Source organism: Lagopus muta, chromosome 21, assembly GCF_023343835.1.
Source record: "Lagopus muta isolate bLagMut1 chromosome 21, bLagMut1 primary, whole genome shotgun sequence".
Classification (NCBI taxonomy): Eukaryota; Metazoa; Chordata; class Aves; order Galliformes; family Phasianidae; genus Lagopus; species Lagopus muta.
Genome location: NC_064453.1, coordinates 6,727,399 through 6,754,255, shown reverse-complemented (window position 1 = coordinate 6,754,255; position 26,857 = coordinate 6,727,399). Strand labels below are relative to the sequence as shown.

The following is a 26,857-nucleotide window of genomic DNA, read 5'->3' as shown; positions in this document are numbered from 1 at the left end:
ATGCAGCGAAAGCACAAGGCACCGCTCAGAGACTGCTGACTGACGCCCGCAAGCTACTTGTGATCCTGAATAGATACTGCAGCCTCTGACTTCCCACTTCATAGAAGACGAACATTCGCACATTTTTCAAACACAAACACAGGTTCCAGTTTTCCCACCAAGCACGTCAGACACGCATCACTAAGCTTTATCTAGAACGCAGAACACGGAGGTGAAGTGCTCCTCGCATGACCTCACTTGTTATCACACATCTCGCAGTCTGAAAGGTCAGTTGGGGTTTAATATTTCACCCAAACTGCAGAGGTTGGCAGGAAGGGCAGAAGCTCGCCTCCTCCAGCACAGCCCTTACCACCAGCTCACAGCAGCATGCAGCTGTCCGCAGCCTGTCCTCAGCAGCCAGACTGAGGTGTCCTTCCACCAGCTCTTACTGGTCACAGACAAGACAGATACATTGAATTTGAGCAGCAAAGCCAAGAACTGCACTGGAGGAAAAGAGTGTGGCTGGTAACGTGCTGCTCTGGCGCTCTTACCTGCGAGAGCCCTGGGGACGACGCGTGTCCCGGTGGCGTTGCAGCAATATTTGGGTGTCCCTTATTTATTTCATGTGCAGTGTAAGGGGATGGGGCAGGAGGACCCGGCTGTCTTGCTACTTGTGTTACCTGTGTGGAGATAAACTGTTAGTAAAACAGAACATTAGTAATCCGATCTGTAGAGATGCTGTACTCTTCTTAAGAAAGCAGCTAGCAGCACAGTATTATCATCACTATTTTTAGTGAGACACCATACAAGTCAATGCACACAGATAAGGAAAATGGGAAAGGACCAAATACCAAGAGCACCAGCCAGAGCCCCTGGGAAATGGGGAGGAACGCTGGGGCCGTGCTGTGCAGCACCCCTCTGGCTCCAGGCTGCAACCTTCCCAGCTTCCCATGACATGCTGTACCCAACCACACTGGTTCTGCATCACCAGAAAGGCAGGAGCAAGGCCCTGGATCTCCATCTGCAGCTGAGAGTTAGCACCAAGCAAAGGCAGCACGAGGGCAGAAGCCACAGAGTTCAACTACACGCTTTCCCAAGTCGCGCTGTTACATTCCAAATATTGATGCTTTCTTAAACATTACCTCCAAGCCTGAAACAGCTGCACCATCAACAAGAACGATACTGTGCAATTTCCCAAGGCTTGGAAACGGCCCAGAACCATTCACTGCAGGGAGATTTACAGCACCCCGGTGCTCACCTTGAGGGCAGGTCAGGGATGAGCCCCCCCAATATTACATACAGCGCATTTACATAAACTGAAGTCAGGGTGAGATATTTGCATGATAGCAAGCTAAAAAGCAACAAGTCCACGAGGGCACAACTTCTGTCCCGGCATGCTCAACCAGGGGTTTGCTCTGCTGTTTACCACGGGACATTCTGCAACAGAAACTTGGGTTGAGGTAATTAAGGAAGCAGATGTCCATAAATCCAGAGCTGACATTATTCTCCTGAAAATGGATACAGAGAATTCCATACTAATTTGCTAGGTATCTGTATGTTTTGTTTTTCAGAAGCCTTTATCCATGTTTTAAAGAAAATAACAGAATGTATGAGAGGTGAACTCGGGCTGCAACTCTCTGAGTTTAAATCTTCTGTAGGTTTCTTCCCCTTCCGAGTCCACAACTTCAGCCACACAGCCACATCCAGGAAGCCCTCAGGTAAGATCAAAAGGGACAGGGCACAACACAAGCATCCCTGAGATGCAGCAAAAATTGACCTGGGCAGAACCTCCAGCACCCAATGACCAGCACAAAGACCCCCGGGATGCCCCATGGGGCAGAACAGCCTCCTGAGCCCACCAGCACGTGGGCCTGCTCACCCTCTGTCATCTCTTTTCTCCAGAACTGCCTTCAGCATCCCTTTAAGGGCATCACAGTGGGCTGGGAGTGCTCACCCCACCACCAGGGATAACCCTCTGCCCAGGGCTTTTATCACAGGGGACAAGCACCTCACAGCAGGCGCAGGACTGACTGCAGGGATCTCTCTGCTGGGAACCACCAGGAAGGCAGCAGCTTACACGGAAACATCCAAAACCTCCCACCCAGAAGCAGCTCTTCTGGCACACGCAAGCACCTCCAAGCTCCCAGATCAGCTGCACTCATGCCTCCTCTGTCCCCATTCAGCTCTTCCAGGACTTAACTCCACATCTGCCACCTGCCAAAAGGGCTCGGGAGGAAAGCTCTCACGGAACCCAAGTGATAAATGGCCCTCCTTTCCCTTAAGCAGAACACCTTCTCCCATATTTGTGTTTTCTAAAAGCAGACACATTTCCAGCCCTGCTTTCTACTCCTGCACCACACAGGTATTTTTCACACTGAAAAGTCATTTTAGCTCATTCTTTACAGTTACTTTTACATTTTACATCAATTTACATTTTTACAGTTGCCTTTTCCCCAACAGGCAACCGCATTATACCCTCAAAGATCTGAAATGAAAAAACTGCGTAGGGAGGATCCCCTGGGCACAGAGGTAATGAGGGGAGGAGGAACCCTTGTGCAGCAGCCTGTGTTCTTCTACAAACACTTATGCTGGCTGCACAACACAGAGGGAACTTCCTGCATCCACAGCTTTCCTTCCTGCTTCCCAAATAATAAGGAGCTGCCTGGAAGCGTCTTTTGGCATTCCAAAGATGTGCACTCTCCCACCAGAAAAGCAAAGCAGTGCTTTAACAGGGCCCTGTTGATTTAGCACAGCTAAGAAATAAAACTGGGATTCCAGCTATTGCCGCATGGGAAAAGAAGAAATGAATCAAAGGAAAATGGTGTCCTACGTTCACAAACACTGCTGCGTTTTGGTGGTGTCTCCTCGATGACCCAGCTTTATCAACAAGCACCAGCAAGCCAAAGCACCCATCCCAGGTTCTCACTGCACCATCACAACATTTCTCCGCAGCTCCGAATGGAGCGCTCAATGCGAAGGCCCAACCTCTTTGGGCTGCTCCTGTGACAGGACACGTAGCACAAGGCAGGAGGGATGGAGCCAACCAGCTGCATGCAGGACGCCTTCATCCCACTGCCACTGCCTCCGGAAACCCAGCGCTCTGCTGAATCAGCAGGAAAGGAAGGGATCCCAACTCCTGCAGATCCCATCACTGCTTACAATGCAAGAAACCAGGAATTCCAGTGCTGGGAAGCACCCAGCAGCACCGTGCAGATACTCACAGTGCTGTACACGGCAGAGACGGTCGGCGTGAAGATCCGCTCCTCCAGGGGCTGCTGCACAGGGCCGCGGGGGATCCTGAGGGCAGCATGTTAAGGAAAGCAGCACGGGGAGGGACGTGGGGGCAGCGCCGCTTCCTCCCCACGCAGAGCCACAGCCACCATCGCCCTGTTTGCACTTGCCTCCATGTGGCAGTAAGTCGCCTCCTGCCCACACAGCGGAGCTGCTGCCAACAGGTTTTACGTCTCGGTGTGGAGCCAACTGCTGTAGTTCTCCCAACTTGGAAAGGTACTGAGGGCACCCAGAGGAAATAAAGAGGGAAAGGAACAAACAAATGAGCAATCCCTGCTCCAAAAGGGACCATTCCTGAGTTTGGAAAAACTGTTTCATCCTCGAGCAGGTTAGGATTTATTTTCTTATTTTAGAACTCATGTAAGCCATGGGAAAATAATCTTCTCTGAGCAGTCAGCTTGCTGCCTGCGCCCAGGGCTGGGTGCTGCTGCCAGGGCAGCTGCTTCCACATCACTTCTGGAAAGTGATGGTTCTCATCAGATTAAAAGGAAACCTCTAAGTCCTTCTGCTACAGGACTTGATCTGAGCACAAGACTGAAGGATACAGAAGTGCCTTAAGTTCCACTAAGCTTTAATGAGATCCAAAGGATGGAGAAAGTGCTTATTTCCTGCACCCGGCTTCTGGCAAATGCAGGCACTGGGTGGGCAGCACAGTGCTCCCTGGGCTCTGAAGGGATGGGATGGGCAGAGCAGTGCTCGCAGGGCTTCTATGGGATAGGATGGGATGGGCAGAGCAGTGCTCGCAGGGCTTCTATGGGATAGGATGGGATGGGCAGCACAATGCTCGCAGGGCTCCTATGGGATAGGATGGGATGGGCAGCACAGTGCTTGCAGGGCTCTGACGGATGGGCAGAGCGCTGCTCCGGGGCCACAAGCGAGGTGGTCAGTGCAGCCTGCCCTCAGCACTCTGCTACCAGGGTAATTCAGCCCCCGTTGCTGCATGCCACCCAAGGTGCCATGCCACACAGACAACAAATGCGCAGCACTTACAGCCAGGAGGAATTCCTCGCCGAAATCTCCCTCCTGTCCAACACAAGTGAGCCCTCTGCCAACTCCCAGGGTTAAACAACCCCACTGCATGGCCCTGCTTGTACCACGTGTGCATTAAACAGTGGAAAATATGAGACAAAGCCATCAGGTGAGCGTACAGAGCATAGAACCACAGCAAACCCAAACCCTCAGCACCATCTGCAGCTTTCTGGTGCACGGAATGTAAGGGAATCAGCGGTGCTGGCAGCATCAGCGCTCCGTGTCCGAGGGAAACTCCATCACAGCATGAACTCCTCAGGAAGAAGTTGTGCAAATCCTCCCAACTTTCTGCTCCAAAGCAGCTGCTCCTGTGCCCCAGCGGAGCAGCAGCACAGCCACGTGCCTGGTTGTTTAGCAGGTACTTTAAATCAGCGAAACCCATCGAGACACCCCAAAAATTAAACAACTTTTCCTGGCATGAGCACATCAAACTGCAGTCAGAGGTTCAGAGACACAGGCAAAGACTTCTCTAAGAAGCCACATCCTCCTCACACCCCTCATTAATCCTGACATCAAGGACAGACTGCTGACTGCTCAAATCAAAGAACACATTAAAAGGTGTTTGCAAAATGGCAGCAGTGGGGTTTACAGCGGGTACACTGCCTGCAACAGCCAGGCTGCATACTGCAGCCCTTACTGCTGCAAGCAGATGCAAACCATGCTCTGAGATTCACCACCTGCTGTACTTACTCATAACCAAAAGGATCTTCAGGCAAAAGCCATTATTAAGCTTGTTTCAATGTTTTACAGCCTGATATAAAGACCCTTACTGCAACATGTGGAGTCAACACTCACAACTGCATTGCCATTTGTCAGGAGGTATAAAATGTAAGTGGATCAACAAAGCGTTTATGTAAACTGGCCTCTTATTCCATCACCTTATTCTCTGTATTAAATGGCACAACCAAACTCTCTTTACATTTTCAATTATGAGCTATTTTACACGAGCAACAACCACACAATGAGCAGCTCTGCGCTGCCCTAACAGCCTCGTGCCCAGCAGAGCACTGCTCCGGGCAGCTCCCCACTGCTGCCCACTCCCTCACAGGGCTCCATCCCCACTCAGCACTAACAAAGCCATGGGCTCGCCTGTCCCTCTGCTAATTAAGGGCTCCTCATTAAGCACTGCTCCCAAGCGCAGTCCCAATCCAGACGCTGCAAGCAGTGAGGCTGTCAGCATTTACCCAGATCATACTGTGCTCCCACCCAGCACTCTCCCTGAAAATCAAAACTCGTCCTGAAATTTATCTTGAGCTTTTTACCTAATTACGTATCATTTATCTTAGTGCTTCATTTTAAGTAACCCAGGTGCTTCCTGCCCATTCTGTCTGCCGTAACATTGCCTGATCTACACTGCACACATCTCTCTATGCTCCAACTTCTGCACTCAGTGCCCATTCCACCAAAACCCTCTCCTAGCACCCTTACCTGCTCTGTGCCACGCTGCCCTTCAGCCTCACCACAGCTGATGGAATGGGGTGGGAGGAACAGAACAGCAGAATCTTTGCTGCGAATGAGCAGCGTTTCCAGCACCTCATTCATTCCCCAATGCTTCCAAATAAAAATCAGCAATATTAAGGGCAGCAGCTGCAGGCAGCCACGCTGGTTACACCTGCAGACAAGCACCTAATTATCTGGAGCTCATTCCTTTCAGGCTCAGTTTTGCATCTCTAAATTAAAGAGAACTGGAGACGGCTCAGCAGCATGTAAATCACCCGCAGCCCTCGCTTCACCCAGCCCTGAGCAGCCTGCTGTCAGCATGGGCACCACGGCCATGCAAGCGCAACAGAACCCAATGCACTGCAGGCCAGTGAGACGCAAAGGAGATCTGCTTGTACTACTCAGCCTGTTTCTGTCAACCCAAGTGCCAAAAGAAATCGTTTCTTTGGCCTGGATGGGGCGCTTCAGGTGGAAGCAGCTCTTTGTAAGGACAGGACTGGCTCCAGCAGCGGCCCCAAGCCCTGCCCCACCACAGTTCACACTGAAGCATCTCCGAAAAGGAATTTACCAAAGCACGGCCTGAGCAGGGCTAACAGCCAGCTGAAAGCTGTAAGCACCACAGATGCCCGCTGCACTGCAGCTGTGCCCAACACAGGGTTGGAGCACGGCTCTTGCTCAACTATGGACAACTCCTCAGCGGCCAACTTGCCTGAAAATATTTGTTTGCTGGCCCATCTTCCTCCATCAAAGAGCAGTTGCTGCTTTTTTTTTTTTTTTTTAATTCACATTTTATTCTTACAATACACAGCGTCTTCTAAGAGATGGAAAAGTCAATAGATTTCATCAGCTCCCTTCAGCCGGAAAGTCACAGCATCATGGAGAACATGCCAAGGGATACAGCCTTAGAATTCCATTTCATCTCAGCAGCAACATTTACGACCCACAGAGCCACAGCAGTACACCTATATGGATGGTTCCTGGCTACAGACCCAGGGGCAACACCCGCACCTCCCCAGCACTGCCCCAACAGTATGCGGCCAAAGGACGAGGTTCTGTTCTAAGCATTAAGTGCCCTGGGAAAGGAGCCTATAGGCTCCTACGTGAGTGCTGGGGAGTGACAGATCACAGGTGGGAGCAGCTCGGGTGCTGAGGAACAAACACAGCCCTCATCCTGCTCGGTGCGGGCAGAGCAGCTATAGGAATGTGACACCACTGGAGCACGGGGCCCTAGCTTACACACAGGGCACAATTTTAATGGACAGGACAAACAAAAGGCAGCAGTCAAAGGGAAAAAAAGTAAAAGCAAAGTACCTAGGTTCTCAAAGTCATCACACCTGCCATGCCCACAGGGATGGGATGTCGCCAGTGAAGTCCTCACAGCCCACATCCTTGCAGAGGGGAGCTAAGAGATGATTACAGTCACAACAAAGCCACCTTCCACGTGAAGCTTCTCCCATGTAAGGCTCTGGGAGCCCTTCACCTCAGCAGCACCCACACACCTGCAGTGCAGGGGTGCACACAGTTCCTCAAGCACCGAAGGACGGCTCTGCAGGCCCCAACCAGCCATCCCAGCACTCACAAAGCTGGAGCTGCTTTGCTGCACGAAGTTATCTGGCACAGCTTGAGAAAGAATAATGTAGCAGCAGCATGTGAAAATTGGCTGCACTCTGTTCTAAATTTATGCGAGGTACGGTGTGTTATCATGGATGCTGGGCCCAAGCCTTCATTAGGCAGGAAGGCCCCCAGAGGCCAGAACCAGCCCTGCACTGCTCAGCAGAGCGCAGTCTGCCTGCTGCAGGCAGGGAACGTTTCCAGGGGCCCATCCAGCACAGAGCAGGGAGCCCCACCAGTCATCCACACGGTACCTGCTGTATGGGGAAGCAGTGAAGCCTCTTTCACTCAGGAGCAGTTAAACGCTCCCCAGCTTTCCATAGATTTAAGTGGGAGCAATTTTTCACGGATGCCCAAAGCACCGCACGCAGCTTTCAAACAGCTCTCACAGCCCATCCCCGCAGGGAGCTCTTGCTCGATAACCTTCCCTAATGCCAGCTGATGAAAAGCATCCCAACGAGGGGCAGAGCCAGAACCCCCCACATCCCAACCAAGACCCACGCCATCAGAATGCAAAGTAATGCAACCAACCGTGCTGCCTTGAAGCTGGGCCAGTCTCACGCTAATCCAAAGCACTTCAGTTAATCGTTTGTTTCAAAAATTAACTTGTAAGGACCTGTAAGTCAGAACTTCACCAAATGAAAGAAAGATTCTGCAGGTGCCTGTGCTGAGCTGAGCCGCTCACAGCTTTTCAAACGTAGAGGTCGACTGAAAGCACCGATCCCCTGGAGGAGTCCAAGTAACTTCACTTTTATCTATGGCGGGCTCACCTCCCCTTCATACCACTTATTATTAACCTTCACTGCGTGGCGATCACAACCACCAGCTCTGCTGAAGGGGAAATCCAAGTGGAAATCCCCAGCGGGATCTGCAGACCGGAGCTCTGATTCATTTCCCCACACCTGCCACAGCCTGCAGCGCTCAGCCCAGCCCTACCACAAGCTTTTGCTGGTGGTTCCATGGACCTTAGGGTGACTTGCAAAGAACTGCTTAGAGATGCTTCTTAAAACACCGGGAGAACCAACGGGAGCCCTTTTGATCGACTGTACCAGAAAGTGTTTCCAACACAGAAAATCCCAGGAGCGGCAGCCAAGAGGAAAAAGAAACATTGAGGCTGCAGAGCAGAACGTCAGCATCGCAGCCTGCAGCCCTGCTCAGCGTTACTGCGGGCCATTCAGCTGACCAGGGAGACAGCCTGGTTTCCACCTCAACTGTTTTAATTTTGCATTATTTTACCTTGCATTTGTCTGACTGAACCACACACTGGATGATCAGCTCTTGTAAGTCTTTACCTCTACCAGGTATGCCATAACCTTGTTGGAGAAGGAGAGGCTCTCACAGCCAACTGAAGTTAAAAAGCAGCAGCACGTTTTTTCCTTCTGAGGCATTCAACCCTTTTGCTGCACGCAATGTTGGAGCTCACAGCAGCCCCTGTGCTCACAGCAGCCCCTGTGCTCGGTTACACGAGGGCTGCTGGTGATTCACAGCAGGGCTGAGGTCTCACCTGGGGCTGCAGTAACGCCCTCAAACAGGGATGGCTGAGCTGCTCTTTCTTCAGAAAGACGTGGATGGATGGCAGTGGAGGAATGTAAGAAGTGGGCATTCATGATGTTTGTCAAGAGACAACGCAAACTGGGGTTCTGGCTCCTGGAAAAGTTTATCAAATGCAATGGTTATTTGGCAACAGGAGTGACAGAACCTCTTGAATCTGATCTGTGAGGCCTGAATTTCGGTGCAGGGCTGTGCCAAACCATCCACGTCCTCACACAAAGCTCCTGCTTCCAAGAAGGTTCCTATTTTCAAAGAAATCTCAGAGAGGCTGTGGGTGCTCCATCCCTGGAGGTGTTTAAGGCCATGCTGGACAGCCTGGGGCAATCTGGTCAAGTACTTCATCTAGCAGGTGGCAGCCCTGCCTGTGGCAGAGCCTGGGAACTCGATGATCCTTGAGGATCCAACAAGCCATTCTACGATTCCACGAAAAAAAAAAGAAAGCAGATCTCAAGAGGACAGGCACTTGAGATGGAAGAGCCTGCATGAAAAGCAGTACTATGACACTTAGCACGAGGACGTATAAAAACAAGCAAATCCATATTTATTTCCAATGCATCTCCCACATTCTGTACTCCAGCAACCACTGTTAACATTGAAAATACAAAAAGAGCAGCAGTGAAAGGGGCACCCAAGGTCAAAACACAGGCCAAGGCTCTTCAGCCCAAGACTCTGATTACAAGAGCCTTCCATTGAGGCTTGCAGGAGAACACAGCAGCTGCACAACAGCGTGAGCAGGGATCTCACAGTGAGCACACCAAAAGGCACAGAGGGTTGGGCAACGCACCCCAATACAAACCCTCTGCCACTGCATTTCAATGGCTGAAGATGCAAGGAAAAAGTGTCCTCTTATTATCAGCTGGGAAAATTCGGCACCAAAGTAAATAGAAGTGGAAAGGACAGTTTTAGTGCCATCTCACAGACACATTCCACACCTGTAAGCACGGTGAAGACCCCACAGCCTTCAGATTTGTTTCTCCCTTAATCTGTGAGAGCCTGAATGTATTTATTAGCCTTCCAGACATCGGGCAAGGCTCATCTCTTCGTACAGGAAACTGGGAGGAATTCAGACGGCGGTTTATTTAACATTCAGCCTCCCCCATAGGGCTGCTCTGGCACACAGCAATGTCACCTCAGGCATTTACTTACAAAAGCTGAAAAAAAATAATAAAAGAACAACTGAAAAACCAGAACCAGACCCTCTGACAAGAAACACAGAGCTAAAGACAACATTTACCAGGGCACGAGGAGCGTTCACAGCATGCAGCTGAACACTCCAAAAGCCAGCCCTGGCCACAGGCTACAGGAACTCCTTTTGAGTAATTAATGAAATAGTAGATCTGGAGATGGGGGGGGGGGGGAGAGGGGGAGGCACAGGGCTAAGGAAACCTTCCAAGGATCTACATTTGCAATAATGCTGAGAGCTTCCTCTCAGGAGTGATGGCATCCACCAGATCCATCTTTTACTGTGCAAAGGATTTCCAAGTCTGTTCTATCCCATTTAACAGAGTGCTGCCATGAGGTATTGGCCTCACTCACACGATCCTTTAAGAGGTGCAGAAATACAGTCACACTTATTGCTCCGAGTGCCACATTTTATCCTCTCATTGAGTGGAAGACAACGCAGCTTTTCGTTCCATTAAACAGCAGTTTAGAGTGCCGAAAATGCAACTATTTGTGAAAAAAGGAGTGTGCTGAGATGCTCCAGAGCATATGGCAGCCTGCGGGCAGAAGATCATTGCCACAACCAACCCCATCGCCCCCTGATTCGTCTCCAACAACACCCCTGGTTTGGGGGCATGCTGCCCCAGCGACGGTCTGCAATGGAGAAGGAAAAACCCTAACATCTACTACCTCCCTCTTGGACACCTTCACCTTTATTTCTGCATGCCTGCTCTGCATTGGCCCTTTCAATCAGCTGCTTCCTAACATTTTATTTCCAGGAATTAATTCCCATACTGATGTTTCAGAACAATTAGAAAGCGCCTTCCAGCAGCTTTCAGATTTACTAGCACAGACACAGACAAGCAGCTTGGTTTTCACTCATCTCTACCTGCTGGTAGGAGGGAGCACACACACATCCTCCACTTGTAAAACAAAGCCACACGCTGCACCCACTTGGGAAGACGCTGAATGAATTTACAACTCATGTACAACGCTCTCTAAGCACCTAACAGCCATTTAGCAGAACCAGCTGTGCCAGTAAGAGCCTTCCTCTTCCACTGCCAGACCAGAACTAACCAGGAGAACGTGGAGACAGGCCCAGCGGTGGGGGGAGGCCAGTGAGCGGCTCCACAGCCCCCAGCCACATCCTGCTCCGGGGATGTGCCCGCAGCACACACTGCTCCCCCGGTGCAGAGCAGGATTGGATGCCCCGCTCCCTCTTGGCCCTCTGCAACTTTTTCTGCAAACTGAGCAAACAAAATGAACGCAGAAATATCATCGTGGCTCCTGAAACATATGAACAATGAGAGCGAGGGCTGCTGAAAGAGAAAGCGGGGACTGAAAGTATTAACAAAAGCCCACAGCACACTGGCTGTGGCTAAAGCTAGGGCCTGAAAGACTTCTTTGTTACCCGGTCAATGCAAGCCTGTTCAGCGGCCCAATATATAGCAGAAAGAAAGTGAGGGTGGGAGGAAGAAGGGTACTGTCTCTTCAGGGGACGTCTCCTCAGCTGCCAGGCTGCGAGGGGAGCGGGCTGCTCCAACACAGGGAGCACTGAGCAGCCCAGCACCACCCTCACCAGCAGGGCTGCAGGAGCTCGACGTGGGTCCCAGCGTGCCGTGCAGTGCAGCCCATCACACACCCTCTGCTGCTCAGGGAGCTGCAGGAAGGCTCTGCGGGAAGAAACCAGCGCACGCTGCCTGGCAGACCCTGTCTTTCTGCACCAACTGATGCTGCTGCACTGAAGCGTGCGCACACTTCGCTCCTAGGGACTCCACAGCTATTTTTGGAGTTGGCCAACAGGCAAGAAATTTCTCTATAAAAACAAGCAAATTAATTTCACTGCCTTTAAGGCAAGGGCTTAACTGCAATCGCAGCAATAACTTCTGCAAGAGCAGCTTGTAAAGATAAAACTTTTTTTTTTCCTGTGCCATAGCTGACCTAAAAGGGAGCAAAACTCCGCGGTTACCCCGGTTTTAATTAAATTTGATTGATAGCCCATTACATGAGCATACACAAAGCCACAGTTTGCACAGGATGCCTTTTCCTTTCAGGTTTTTCAATACAGAATGGACTCCCGTTCTCAACTGCTATGATACAGATCTTTTTGGAAGTGCTGATCTGTTGGAGTGCTGCGGAGCAGGGAGGGCCTCGTTAAGGGCAGCGCGGTGCCGCGGACATCGCTGTGCTCCAGGCACAAACCCGCTTTGTTTCTCTGCAGGTGGAGAGGGACATAATGTGGGGAACTCAAAGAAAAAGCTTCCGAAGCAAAGCCTCTCAGCTCACAGTACCTGTGGCTGCTCAGAGCGGGGTTTTCCAGCGTGCTCTTATGTCACCTCCTCATCTTTCCTTTTTCTTTAACACCTGTATGCTGCACACTCAGCTCCAGCAGCAACTTTGATCAAACCCCTTCACTGCAAAGCTGCACCGCTGCCACCACAGGCACACAAGCACCAGGAAGGTCCGCATGGCAGCACACCCTGCCTTCAGGTCAATGTGTATTTGTTCCACTTATTTTGGCTTCGTACAGCCCAGAAATACCAACTGAAGCCAACACACTTTCTGAGCTGCGGTAACGAAATGCCAGCATTCAGGTATCAAACAGGATGAGAACAGAGGCTACAGCGCAGCGTTCTGTGTACAGCCCAGCCAGGGCAGCAGGGACAAACAGCACAGCAAGGACGTGTAAGCCAAGAAAGCCTCTTCAAAGCACGGTCAGTAATGGTCTCCTGCTTCTACATCCTTGCTTTTACTGAACTGTGAACTGTAAGGAGCACAGAGCTTTCAACCGCCTCATTCATCCTGACTCACGTTTTGCAGCTGCCTAAGCCCGCTCTGAGATGGGAAGTTCTGCTGTTCCCCACTGCCTCAAGGCAGCACAGACATCATGCATACACCCTTCCCCTGGACAGGAACAGGATCTCAGCCCAATTCCAGCTGATGGTTAAAGAACTCTTCAATTCAGAGCCCCATGTGGTTAACCCCACACAAGCTTCCACCTTCTTCTGCCCTGGCAGACACGGATGTTCCCAAGGGGAAGCTGATATTACCACTAGACAAGTGATGTTACCGAGGAGCATCTGCGTGCTGCCCTTTGCTATCTGTGGGACAACCACTCCTGGGTTGGTGCAAGGACCATTTTGCTGCACTTCCCATGATCTTAAAGGGAATTCGCCAAGTCCTGGCTCTCTCTGCAGGCTCAGGGCACACCAGCAAAGCAAGAAAGCTCCTCTCCAGCACTGCAACTCACCAACCTCCCATACAGCCGTGCCACAGCCACTGCAGGCCGGAGCAGTCACAGGGTCGGCTTGGTCCACTCCACAGTGACACAGGGATCCTGGGGAGCAGCACACAGGGATCCCTGCCTGAAAGTTCGCTGGATCCCTGGAGCAAAAGTCAGTTGCAATTCCATTATTCAAATCTTGATTAAATCTTGCATTGAGGATATTTCTTAATCAACATGCCTCAAGTGACTACTTGAAGGCTAATCCCTCAAAGCCTTCATTCAGGGTAGAGAAGATTCTTCTGTAGCTTTAACACACCAAGGAGCAGGTAGAACATGAAAACGATTATCCACAAAGCTTGTTCTTTCCAGAAATACTTGGCAGAGCATGGGATTTTTTTTTTTTTTTTTGTCTGTTTCATATAAACACGATGTAAAATGAAGTTGTAACAGTCTCAAAATGCCCTTCAGCATCTAAAAACGAACCAGGCTGGGAGGCAAGAAGCCACTGCGCACAAGGTGCTCCTCAGCATAGCGCAGCAAGAGAAGGTCCTCTTCAGGCTGCTAACTGCATTTATTTTTGCAATTAGCTACAACAGGAGGAAAAAAGAAAAAAAACCAAACACACTGCCTGGAAGAGAGCTACCTTAGCCCTGCTTTCCTCTCCAAGGCCCTTCTAGACCAGCTTCTGGCTACCAAGCATTTGGTAACCGCTGAGCTGTATTTCTGGACGGGCTGAGCAAGGAGATGGCATGCTGGCACCAAACCCCCCCCAAGCACACACACCAGAGGTGTCTGCACACTGGAAACTGTCCCTGAGACCATGAAAGTGAAGAGGCTGCCAAAACAAGGCTCCCAGCTGATAAGCCGAGCTAACCACACCCCGCAGCTTTGCCAGCACAGAAACCATCAGATTCCTCCCCGAACAGCTTCAGCAGAGACTTACTTACAGCATTCAGATGAGACTGAACGGTAGGGGTGGGAAAAGGAAATATGGGCAGGGAAGTTTCCTGGATCACTTAATCAAAGCGACAGACAGCAGCCAGCCACGGGGAAGGTGGAAACGCGGCCGGCCCATCGCTCCCAGTGAGCATGGAGGAGCCCCGAGTGAAGAAACCATCACTTGGGAGAGTGGGATGCAAAGGAAGAGAGAAATCTTTCATAGGAAAGAAGCACTTAGAGAAGCTTCACGCCCACAGAAGTCCCAAGCAGCGGCCAAGCACGAGCTGGGGTGACACAGGCCAACGTGGCACAAAGCAGCGCCAGAGCCAGCATGTGAGGAACACCATGGATCCCTTCATCACATCCCCTGGGACAGCACCACGCAGCCAGCAGCAAGAACAGGTCGTGATTGTTTGCTCCATGTTTTGCTTCTGTTTTTTTTTTTCCCCCTCTTTCAGAACAGTTACTTAATGCACACAGTTATTTCCATACTGAGTTCTTACTGCAAACACACAGCTAGCTGAGGACACTGGAGTTCAAGCAGAGGGCCAGGTGACAGCCAGGTGAACAGCACAGAGCAGCAGGCTCTGCTCGTCCCAAATCAAAGCAGGGCAGGGACGAGGGCATGAAGGGCAACACCAAGCTGGACAGAAAGATACAACACAGTGCTTTTCCAGTGGGAAATTATTAGATACCCTGGGAGAAAAAGAAAACAAAACCAAAAACCCCACCTCTTCAGTTTCAGCAGACCAACCTTCCTTTGGCCAAACTGCTGCTCAGGCCGCCAGCTTACAGCCTACCGCAGCCTGCAGTGTCGGTATCAGCCTGCCTCCCCAGCACCAAACTCACCAAGTGAAGCCATCCATCTCCAGCTCCCCTCCAGCACAGCAATTATCTGTATGTGGGGCATGTTGTTACAAGATAAGAAGGGGAAAAAACTTCCTAAGCCAGACTCGAGCACTGCAGCAGCTTTCATCCACAGATTTTCACCTGTGAGCCCAGATTTCAGCGCTGTTTGCTGCCATTTACTAAAACACAGCATGCCCATTTTTACCCTCCTGTGTGTTTCATTCACACAGAACTGCCCCCAGCCCACCCTCATGCCCTACGAATGCAGATCAGCTGCTCCAGCTGCCAAGGCCACTGCCACACGTGCCTCTTTGCCTTATGGGGACGCCCACTGGGACTCACCAGCCTCGCAGTGTGCCCCATTCTCAGGCTGTGCTTCTTACCACATCTCTAATACTTCACACTGCAACTTCATGGGAAAATGTAACACCTTGCTGGTCAGTCTGTCAGGAGCCATCGTGGTGACAGCAGTATTGTCACCCATACTGACTATCCTCCCAGGAACTCCCCAGGTATGTTTCTAGTGAGCAGGAACGCACATTGCAGCTCCCAGCTTCCTAATGCCTCACCATTCCCCTCCAGAATCTTTATTTCAGCGGTTTATCAAAATGAAATCATAGAATCATAGAATCATAGAATCACTAAGGTTGGAAAAGACCTAAAAGATCACCCAGTCCAATCGTTCACCTATTCCCTAAATGAAACTGTAAGTACCCTTTTGCATGTGCAGAGCTTATGATTTCTCTCAGGTTCAAATCCCAGATCAGACAAAAGGCAATTCTGGAAGCACAGCCCGCGGGGACGGCAGAGTGATGCCTCACACCCCGCTGCAGAGCCACAGTACACAGCAGCCTGGCTGACAGGAGCTCCAGGCCTCTGCAATCCAATGCTCTGCACGTCCTCTTCTTCACACATGGGCTCTCGGTAGCATGCTTTCTGCACATCTCCATAGGGTGCTTGACAAGAGCCTCAGCAGCAATACATTTGTCCCAGCAGAATCTGAAGAAGAGCAGAAGAGAGTTCCATGGCAATCTTCATGTACAAAGCGAGTTTTGCGTGCAATGGCCCCACGTGGATACCAAGGAAGATTTCCACATACACACTGTGCTGTGTGAAGCAGCTCTGCTGTGACACTCCAATCCAAAGTACAGCGGGAGGCAGCCAAGATGTATGGACATGATGTGCCATCCACGGAAGGAAGCTCAGGACCCATCCATACCTTCTGCCTGCTCAGACCTCTTTGCATGCAGGAGACATTAAGACAAATACTCAGGTGCAGGGAGGAGAGGAGGAAAAGGATTTGCTTCTATCTGGTAGCACCGAGCTTTGTGTTGGACACTTCAGAACAGGGGGACCAAAGCAAACACCCAGGATGTCCGTGGTGCAGAGCAGAGAGGAGCCGGGCAGCCTCACATTGCTCCTCCAGCCAGCAGCCAGCTCCAAAGGCGTCCCAGCACCACCCAGAGCTCCAGCTGGCAGCAGCCCTGGCACTGCTCCTCCCGCTCCACAGTGCGGATGTTCGGAGGTCCCACACCCTGCTGGCAGACCCTGGGGCCGTGGTACGAGCAGGGCAGTTACACAACTCATTGTTCCAGCCAACCACGCTTCTGCTGTTTCCTGTGCAATGCAGGAACATTTGCGAGCTACCCCCAGCAAGCATGACAGATCTCTGCTGTCCTCTATTCGTCAACAAAAGCACATCACACTGAGGATGGAGCTAGATCTTAAGGAAGAACAGCCCAAGCTCCTCCTCTCAGGAAGCATTTCAGCCTTCTCCTGGAAGCAGAGCTCAGCAGGCTGCCCCGAGCCCTTCCCAAGCCCCAGCGCATTCTGGCTCAGCCATGACAATGCCAACTCCTCAGTGGAAACAGAGAGCCATCCTGCTTTCACACATCCCAGCACAGCTGGGAGCAGCCCCACACTGTCAGCAGAGCTCTGCTTCCTTCGACAGGCGCTCCCCAGGCTGACTAACGCCCCTCTGCAATGACCCACGACCCAGTAACTCAGGCTCCAGCACCTCTCCTCACCATGACCCTCATTAAGGCACGCACACTTTACTAGAAAGCTTTCACTGACTATTCCCACTGCTGACATTCAGGACATTAAATAACACGTTGTGGACAGAGGTCTCCTCCATAAAATTCACATGATTTTAGTCTGCCAGGATCGGAATTTGGTGACAGCACAATTCATTCATTTATTTAATGATCTTAATGTCAGCCTGAGTGGATAAAGTGTGCTTTGGCTTCAGCAAGAGATGGGGACGGTGCCAAGCACCAGCAGCAATGGTTTCTGATAGGCCTGCAGCACCAGGTGCCACTGCCCTGCAGCATGGCTGGATCCCATGTCTTGGGGGCAGAATAGGAATCCTGCACAGCCCAACTCAGTGTGCAAACTCAGAACAAAACACTTCAAAATGAAGCAGTTCAGTTGTGCAGGTGGACTTCCGTGGTTTGTGTTGTTTTGTTTTGTTTTTTATTTTTAAGAAAAGGGCTTTGGAAATGTAATCAATACAATTAAGTTGAGGAGTTAAAGCTCACAGAGCATCCTGCAAGATTACACTTGGCAATATTTGCATATCAACGAAAACTGCACCTTTTTTCTTTTTGAAAGAAGACATAAAAGCACTCAGAAAACTACCTTAAAACACCTTCACTGAAAGAAACACACAGCCCGAGTTGCAGACAGGTTGACAGGCGAATTATTTGCATTTTGCAGCTCCAGAATACAAAACGCAGAGCCCAGAAGAGTAAAGCATTTGAAGACAGACCATTCAGTAACCAGTATTTCTATTTGTGTCAGTACTGGAAGGAGAGACGCCACAAACTAAAGCTCACCACACATCCTACAGCAAGCCAAACGCCTCAGCAGCTCAACAAGCACAGCCAGGAGCTCGTCCACCCCAACCTCACAAGGCCGACATGGGCATCAATCGGCCGCTCCCAAAACTGTTCTCCCAGCACACTCCAGAGCCTGACCCGCACCACGGATTTCACATCACAGGTCACAACTAACATGCTTTAAGGCTTTTTGATTTCAGCCACCAGGAGCACAGGCATTTAAATCAAGCTGCTGGTAAGTCAGTAACTCACACATCATCTCTCTCAGGTGTAAATCAAACCAACACAAAACCAAAGAGGGAATCATTATTTGGCAACCTGAGAGAGAACCAGCACAACACGAAGCAGCTTCCACCTCGCAAAGGCTTCACAGCCCGGGACAACTTGTGTTACTTAAGATGTGCAACAGTGTGAGCTCTTCTCGCTTCTCCCCGACGCTCCCCCGATGGTTCTGGAGGACACCCCCGGCACCGGGCAAGGATCAAAGATGTGTTTCTCTGTCAAGAAGTGCAGCTGAGAATCCACTTTGCTTTTCCTCGGTCGTGTTCAGAGTTCTAGAGATGTGTCAGCTCACACCCAGATAAAGGACACACAGAGGCCTTACAACCGACAGCAGAAATGCATCACTTTGGTGGTGGGGTTGACTTTGATCTGACAAAACCTAGGGAAGCCCCGGGGCCTTGCTCTGTGTAGGAAAGCAGTCCATTTCTGGCCATCTCAGATGACTGAAGAGTAAAGCAGAGGTAAAAACAACTTTTAAGGTACAGTAAGAATACAGAACGTGTAATTTTCCTTTCAGGAAGGAAGGAAGCACTGTCCCATTAACCCAGTTACGTGCCCGGCAGCAATTTGACTCAAGTCCCATCAGCAACAGTGTGCCATCACCTGCTATGAGGAGAGAGCATGCTCTGGGACACCTCCCAGTCACAGAACACAACACAAGGATAACACGTACCCAAAAATACCACCAGCCTAGAAGCTCATTCCGCTCTCCTCCCTTTGATCCTTCCCTTTTAAGAACCCATCCTATTTTCTCCTTCCAGCTGTCCCACATCATCATTTCCTATTTGGGAGGCAAAACCAAGTCCACAGCCTGGAAAGGAGAACTGTGCCTAGGAGAAGATCTTGGAAATACCGCAAAGTGCAAACATGGCACAGTGAGAAGTCGCACCAACCTTCAGGATGGGGAAATGAGCTCCTGAGCTCAGCCAGAGCACGGCACCGCGAGCCCAGCAGCAACCGCCTGCACCCTCCTGCTCATTCACTGCAGAAAAGCCTGTGCAATTACAAGCAGACATCCAGTCACAGATGCAGCTTCCCATTAAAGAAACGCCTGTAAAGCAGCGATACTACCCACCTCTAATTCCTTGGAGTGAAAATTCCAGCAACTCTAATCATATTAGAGGATTTACGCACAACTAAACTTGACAGTCGACTAGCCCTGAAAACACTGGATTAAGCAGAAAAAGAAAATACAGGTTATCTCTAAAGAGAGGCCTTCACTGCTAACTCTTACCGAGAAACAAAACCAGAGCAAATGCACCAGCTCTACGCAGCCCAGCACGAGCTGCTGACATGAAAGAGTCTTTCAGGCCCGACACAGCAACAGACAAAGCCCGCACACACAGACGGGCATCCCGCTTCCCAACTCCGAGCACGGCGCTTCCTACTCCTAGGTCTCCCACTGCTCCCCAGTCAACTTCTCACCACGGATAAAAATAAAACCCGCATTCCCAAATCGGTACCGCACACCAAAATATATACCTGCGAGTAAAGCAGCCTTGTCCTGCAGGCTTCTGCCACAGAACTCACACCGGCACGCCTCCAGACATGAGAAGAAAACAAGCTGTTGCAAATCCCATTTTTGGAAGAATGGCTTTCTCCAAGACATTTCACCACAAAATCTTATAAAGCAGATTCTTATAAAGAATCCACCACAGAATCTTATAAAGCAATACATCTGCGCCATAACATGATTAGCTTTTGTCATTAAATAAATTAAAGCTATTTCTGCTCGAAAGAACCCTGAGATGTGCCAAGGCTCTGGAATATCAGCATGAGAGACGGCCGAGGTCTAAAAGCACTTAAATTTTGGCAGCATGCTTGCATCCTGTGCCTGCTCCTCCTCTGCACAGCAGTTCCTCCAGTCGCCGTGTTTTCAGAGGATGCTCTATCGCATGCCCTCCTCAGAACGAAGATGGGTTGATGGTTGGGCTATGGGGTGACTGTTGGATTAGGTGATCATATTGGTCTTTTCCAATCTTAATGACTCTATGGCCTTCAAGGTTCCAGGTATGTTTAAAACTGAAACATCCCTGAGGCAATGAAGCTGTCCCTTGTGTCCCTCTGCTCAGCCAAGGTTTCAGAAAGCCCCTGAGCTCAAGGTTGTACGTTATGCCAGTAAGAAGTGAGGAGAACCCCTGAGCTCACCTCAGTCCTCCCCTCCTACCCACCTCTCTCCTTTTACAACCAGCACTCCAAACACCCTTATCCCAAAGCTCCAGTTGGATCCCCAACACATCCCGTCCCCATCCCATGTTGCCATGGCTCTCCTTCACTCCTGCACATGTCTCCTGACAGAGCCACCACAGGAGCAGCTGCTGAGAGGGCCTGAGCACAGCCAGGGCACTTTGCGGGAGCAGGAGCACACGCTGAGTTACCCAGGAATACCTGCAAAACCAGAGCTTCCATGCACAGAAACGTACTGCACACACACAGACACAACAAAAGCCACAAATGCCAGCCCTTCCTTTCTGCTTTTCAGAAATGGAATCGAAGAAGGAGGGCTGAAAGGAAAGAGAAAGACTTTCAAACAACAGCTCTGAGCGTGGCACACACTAATCTGTTTGCCTTCCACAGCGCAACATTCGCTTGTGTCTGGGCTGGGAAGACACTGGTGACCTAATTATACTGATCCACCACACTTACTCACAGTATGAGGACCTTCTGAAGAGCAAATGGTTGTGACACACAGAAAAAGCACCTTCGGAAGCGCATAAGTGGGAGCACGGAGGGAAGGGAAGATGCTGTGCATTGAACACACAGCAACTGAACAGACACAAAGGGCCGCAGGGCGCAGGCAGCCCCCAGCACACCTCCTGGGCTCCGCGCTTTACGGAGGAAGCCTTGCAGAACAACTGCACACAAACCTGCTCCTCAGGGACAGCCTGACGGCAAGCAAAGATGGACAGATCTAAGGTTTGATAAAAGCATCCCCAAAGTGTCATTTCACAGCAACACAGACGCACCCTATCCGTCCCACGCAGGGCTGCAGGGCTCACACCAACAGCCAGGCACCGCTCCTGCCCAGAGCCAGGCCTGGCCACCACTACAGCCATGATGCCAGCCTAACTTACTCCTACACAGAAAACTGCATTTCTTGAGGCCACTGTGCCACAGCAACATAGCAAAGCATGGTCGTGTCTTGTTGCAGCAACCCTGCTGCCTTCTCATCCAGCGCATAACAGAACAGAAATCCTGTCAGAACATTGCTCTTCTCCACGTCCATCGCCCTCCAGCTTCACTTTTCAAGAAATCTCTTTTTAAAATCTCATCCCCCTAAGTTTTCCTTTCTGCTCATTACTCATTTCCTACAAACACACACAAAGTAAGAAGCCTCCTTCCCGCACAGCTTTCTCCCCCCCGATTCTGCTTTTCCCATCCTACATACAGACCTTTAATTCCATGTGACACTGAAACCACATGCTTCCAAAGACACAAAGTTCACCACGTGCAAACAGCTGTAGTTTAAAAAGCCCGAGCCAGCACCTCCATCTATCTACCTACAGACATAACCTTCATTTGTGATGGCTCGTATCAGCCAACAGCCCCCATGCTGCAGTGCAGAGAAGCACAGCCCGGCCGTGTGTGCAGAACTGCACTTCCAGATCATCTGCCATGGGGTAACTGCCTCAACAGTGGCACCAAAACAGAAAAAAGGACCAAACAGAACTAAAAATACGGCTGAACTCAGATGACCCTCTGCACTTCGGTAAAGCTCCAGTGAACTACGCTCCCAAAGCCTCGCTTGGGAGCAGCGCTGATAAAAAGGTAACAGCTTTTGTTTACCAACTGGAAACACACACAAACTTTCAGCCCAGGGAAAAGTAGTGACAGTGTGGGAATGCGGCTCACTGGCAGGGCACCAGCTTTCTGCCTGTGACAAGGGCAGGTTACCAGGTCAGAAATGCTACTGCTATCCCATCTACAGCACTGCCTTCAGCCCACTCAACACTTCTCCACTCCCTGGGCCTTTGGCTCTGGGGACACGCCTTCTCCCTGTGCTGCCTCCCATGGGCCTCAGAGGGAAGCTGGGCTTCTTCCCCCCACACACACACCTCTGACAAAGCTCGCTCCAAAGCAGAGTTCTCCTGCCCTGCCCGTGACAGACCACCACCAAGCCCAGAGAAGCATCCAAACCCCTCACAACTCTGTGAGTAATGAGTAGATGTGTGTGCTTTGGGAGAGCAGCACGCTCCAAGTCCCAGGCACCCAGCAGCACCCACCATGCAGGGACGGCCCCTTTGGAGCAGCCATAACGCCTGCACCCAAACTGAGCAGCTCCCCCAGCAGCGCCTTCGCTCACCAAACACCGCTGATAGCAGTGACAGCAGCTCCACACTGCTTTCCCCACGAAAGCCCACGCTGGGATTCCAGCAGCACGCCGGGAGCACAGCACAGCCCTCCAGCACAGCCTCACTCCTTCCCAGCTCTCACCTGACCCAAACACTGTGAAGCGCCAGCAGCCCCGTGACTTCAGCAGTGTTATTTGTGGTCAGGCCTGGCCGGAAGCTCACCAAAACAATGGATCTGAACCGATCACAGCAAGGCTCTGCTTTGCCACCTCAAAACTGAAAGTGAGAGCAATGGAACTCTTCAACGCAGGGAACACGCTGAGCACACACATCCCACGGCTCCACGGCTCCCATGGAAGTCACTCCACAGCAGCAGCCATGCACACTACGGCCCAAACCGGGCTCACCCACCGACCCCCCAGCTATGGAGCAGCGAGGGCTGACAGAGCAGAGCCCCACAGTGCTGCTGACCCCACGGGCTTCTCCCAGAGCCCCTCATGCCCCCACAAAGAGGCCTCAGCCTCTTTATGGCAAGTTAGAACATGGCTTCTCCCCCACCGATACCATGGGTGTTGGGGAACCCCACGGCACAGACCCAAGCAGGCAGCAGGGCCGTGCCCCCACCACAACACAACAGAGCACCGCAGCACTCACCTGAAGCGCAGCCTTCAATTAAAAGTTCACCGGGGGGTGCAGGGTGGGGAGGAACAAAACACACACACAGCCAGGGCCCCCCACACACACAGCCCCAACGCCGGGGGGCGGCCCGTCACCCCCCAGCAGGTGCACCCCCTCCCCCAACACACACACCCGGCAGCCCCCAGCGCCGAGCCCCCACCCCGCAGCCCCCCGTGCCCGCTCCCCGCCCCCCACCCGCCCAGCGGAGGGCAGCGCCGGTCTCCCCCCCAAACCCCGATCCGCCCGGGGCAAAGGATACTGCTGGGGCGCCGCGGGCGGCAGGGCCCTGATGGCGGGGTGAGGCGCGGGCGCCGCCGCCGGGTGAGGGGGAGCCGGGGGGGGAGGCGGCCCCGCCGCCGCCGCCGTCGCCCCGCTCCCGGGGCCGGGCCCTGCCGCCGCCGCCGCCGCCGCGCCGGGTTTCAAAGCCGCCTTCTGCGGTAAACTCATCGCCGAGCGGAGCCACCACCCCCCGGCGGGGAGCGGGGCCGGGGCCGGGGGGGAGCCGGGCCGCGGGAGCGGGCAGCGGGCCGGGGCGGCGGCCGGGGCAGCGCGGCGGGCCGGCACCGGCGCCGGTCTCCGTGACAACGCGGCTCCCGAGGGCTCGGCGCGGGGAGGGGACGGCGCGGGGCCGGCGGGGAGGGGGGAGGGGGGGGCGGCTCAGGCCGCGATGCTCATGGGCCGCCGGCGGCGGGGGGTCTCGGTGCCCTTCCCCGGGGGCGGCGGCGCCCTTCGCGGCGGCGGCTCTCGGGCGATGCCGGCGGATTTTCCTCACTGAAGTAGCGGAGCATCAAACATGGCGCTGCGGCCGCCTCCAGCAGTCCGGCAGGACGGACGCTCGGGCGCCTTCGGGCCGCTCCGGAGCCGTTCGGCCCGCCGGCGCTCGGCAACCTTCGGCTCTTTCCGGAACCGCTCGCCGGCGAGGAGCTCTCGGTAAACCTCGGCTCCTTCCGGAGGCCTTCGCGGGCGCACGCGCCCCGCTCTCCTTCCCCGCCCCCCCCCTCCCCCCCCGCTCGGTCCGGCGCCTCCCGTGACCCCCGCTCTCGGGAAACTTCGGCTCGCTCCGGAGGCCGGGGACATGAGGGAGTTCGGGAAGCTTCGGAAGGGCTCGGAAGAGATATTCCCGCCCCGTGGGGCGGCGCTCGGGGCTCTTCGGAGCCTCTCGGGGAAGGGCTCGGCGGCGGCTTCGGGCGCCTTCGGCTCGGCGGCCGAGCGGCTGCGGAAAGACTTCGGCACTGCCCGGCTATGCGGGGCGCGGCGCGGTGTGGTGCGCGGGGCCGCGGGGATCCTGCGCTCCTCCGCGCCGCCGCCATCGCCGCGCTGCCCCGTAAAGATTGGGCTGCGGTCGTTTGGAGGCACAGCTGCGTGGTCTGTGGGATTTGGTGCTCATTGACTGCCTTCCGAGCGTGGCGCTGCCCCTGGAGCAGCCCTTCGTGCGGGAGGAAATCAGCACTGAGTGCAAGTTGACATCTATGGCTCCCCGTGCTCTACAGAAATAGCTGCCTGTACACACAGCTGTGAAAGAGCTCAAGCATCTTTAGACGCATCGCAGCTTTTTGCCTGTTTAGAATTGGGGGGGGGGGGGGGGGGGGAAGAAAACAAAAATCACAAGAAACCAGCAGGAGCGTTTTCACCAGTTTGTGTCCCAAAGCCTCTGGCCCTGCCTTGGAGCTCCACACAGCTGATGCCTCCCAGGCACTGTTGCTTCACCACTGCTGTTGGTTGTTTTTTCTCCTCCCAGGACAAAGCAGACAACCCGCGTCTCTCCCACACGACCCCACACGGCATTTGGCCAACAAAACCCACAGGTTTGGCGAGTCTGAATGAGTGCCGGCTGGATCCGTGCCCTTCCTCTGCCTCCGTTGAACTTTTCCTCCCATCCGTTCTGCTGCTGGATGAGCACCTGGGCATTGACAATGGTTTTTCAGCCCCACCGGCACTTTCGTGCTTCTTCACCAACATCAGCAAGCCAGAGGTGCTCACAACAAAGAGTGCCAGAGCTGCTGATGGGTTTAGGAAAAGGAACAGGTTGCCCAAGGAGGCTGTGGATGCCCCATCCCTGCAGGCACTCAGGGCCAGGCTGGATGTGGCTCTGGGCAGCCTGGTCTGCTGGTTGGCAGCCCTGCACATAGCAGGGGGATTGAAACTAGATGATCATTGTGGTCCTTTTCACCCAGGCCATTCTATGATTCAGAAGGCTTAGTGGCTTGGGGAACCAGTGGAAATTGGGGTATTAGTGGAAAAGGGCTGTTTTCCTGCCAGGCCATACGCTGGTTCCCCCTCCTACCTGGGCTCAGCCCCACAGGGCACGGCTGATGCAAAACAACCAGGTTTTACCACCCAGGATCAGGCAGGCCCACGGCAGGCAGTGGCAGTGAGCAGCTGAGTCACCCCAGGATCGTGCCAGCCCCAAGGTGGGCAAACAGCAGCAGCAGGCTGGGGAGTCCCGTGCAAGCTGTTGCTTGTCCTCCAAACCCCTCCTGTGCTGGGCTGTCCACCCCATGCAAACTGAGACAGCAGACACAAGCAGGCTGTGTGCGGAGCAAAGCTCGCTCTGGAGAAGTGCAGAAGTACTGTGAAACTTGCTGCATTTTGCCACATTTTAAGCAGGCAGCAGCTGGAGCCACAACCAGGCCCAAAGCTTTTCTGCTCCATCCTGCTGGGCGCAGCACACGGCATTGCCTCGGCTCCACCGCCCTCTGTGGGTTCGTGCCACCATTTCCAGCAGAGCTCAGCTGGTCTCCAGCTCTGCAGGAAAACAAGGAGGGCCTGTGAGCCAACAGCGTGCTCTGCCCTTATGTTCCTGTCCAGCACAGGAGGGGGGACACACAGAAAAAACAGAGAGGATGGGGAGAAAAACGCAGGTGGGGTGCGAGATGCTCCCTGCTACCAGAAAGTAATAATAAATAAATATAAAAGTCATGAGCACCTGCAGACCCAGTAAAAAGTATTTATTTCAGTTATGATAAGCTCCACATGTAGGGTGAAAAAATAGATACAAAAAAAAAAATTCCCCCCATGTCCCTTTTACATATAAATATTAAAAATCCCTCTACATCTTTGCTTTCTGTCTAGAGGTGCTGCAAGACAACATGTGGCACCTGAGCTACTGTCAGTGGTTTCTTTTCTAAACTGCAAAGAAGATTATTAAAAAGCCCCGGAGGACCCTGCGCCCACCCTGCCAGCTTTGCACCGGCCCCAGCCATGCTGGGATGAAGCAGGGGCGTGCAGGGCTCACAGCTCCCTGGCACAGGGGCACAGCAGCGAGCAAAATGGCAGCGAGGACTGCCTGCACTTGTCTGGAGCAATACCGGGCCGGGAGGCTGCGGCCAACCTCCCGTTACGGGGATGGGAGGGATGCAGGGCCACCCCTGCAGCTGCTCTCGCCATGCTGCCTCCTGGGCTCCCTGTCCTGCAGGGACAGGCGCTCTGCGAACCTGGGACAGAACCCGGGCCAGGCAGAAGCGGTGCCCAGCAGCTTCACCACCACAACTCCCACCTCGCTTACATCTTTGGCACATCAACTTTTCCCTTTGCACTCAGAAATTAAAGCTAACCTCAGGAGCTGCAGCATCCCAACAGAGCCCTCCTGTGATCCAGCCTCCGACAGGGCTCCGCCGACCCCATCCCTGGGCCCTGTCCCCACTGTCCCCATCAGCATCCTCCAAGGACGGTCCCTCCTGGAGATCCAT

The 26,857-nt window shown here is 52.8% G+C and overlaps 1 protein-coding gene across 13 annotated transcripts in view; it reads right to left on the bottom strand.

Moving 5' to 3' along the window:
- Positions 1 to 23,521, bottom strand: part of EIF4G3 (eukaryotic translation initiation factor 4 gamma 3) — a 94,016-nt gene extending 70,495 nt beyond the window's left edge. For 9 of the 13 annotated variants that reach the window (XM_048967344.1, XM_048967337.1, XM_048967333.1 and 6 more), the window contains exons 1-2: positions 3,201 to 3,276; positions 531 to 674 (exon numbers count right to left, since the gene is read on the bottom strand). The gene's annotated coding sequence lies outside the window, so the exon portion shown is untranslated. Of the gene's footprint in view, positions 1 to 530; positions 675 to 3,200; positions 3,277 to 23,427 lie in introns of those variants that run through there. The other 4 variants (XM_048967342.1, XM_048967343.1, XM_048967340.1 and 1 more) reach the window with 3 other exon arrangements.
- Positions 23,522 to 26,857: the final 3,336 nt, after the last annotated feature.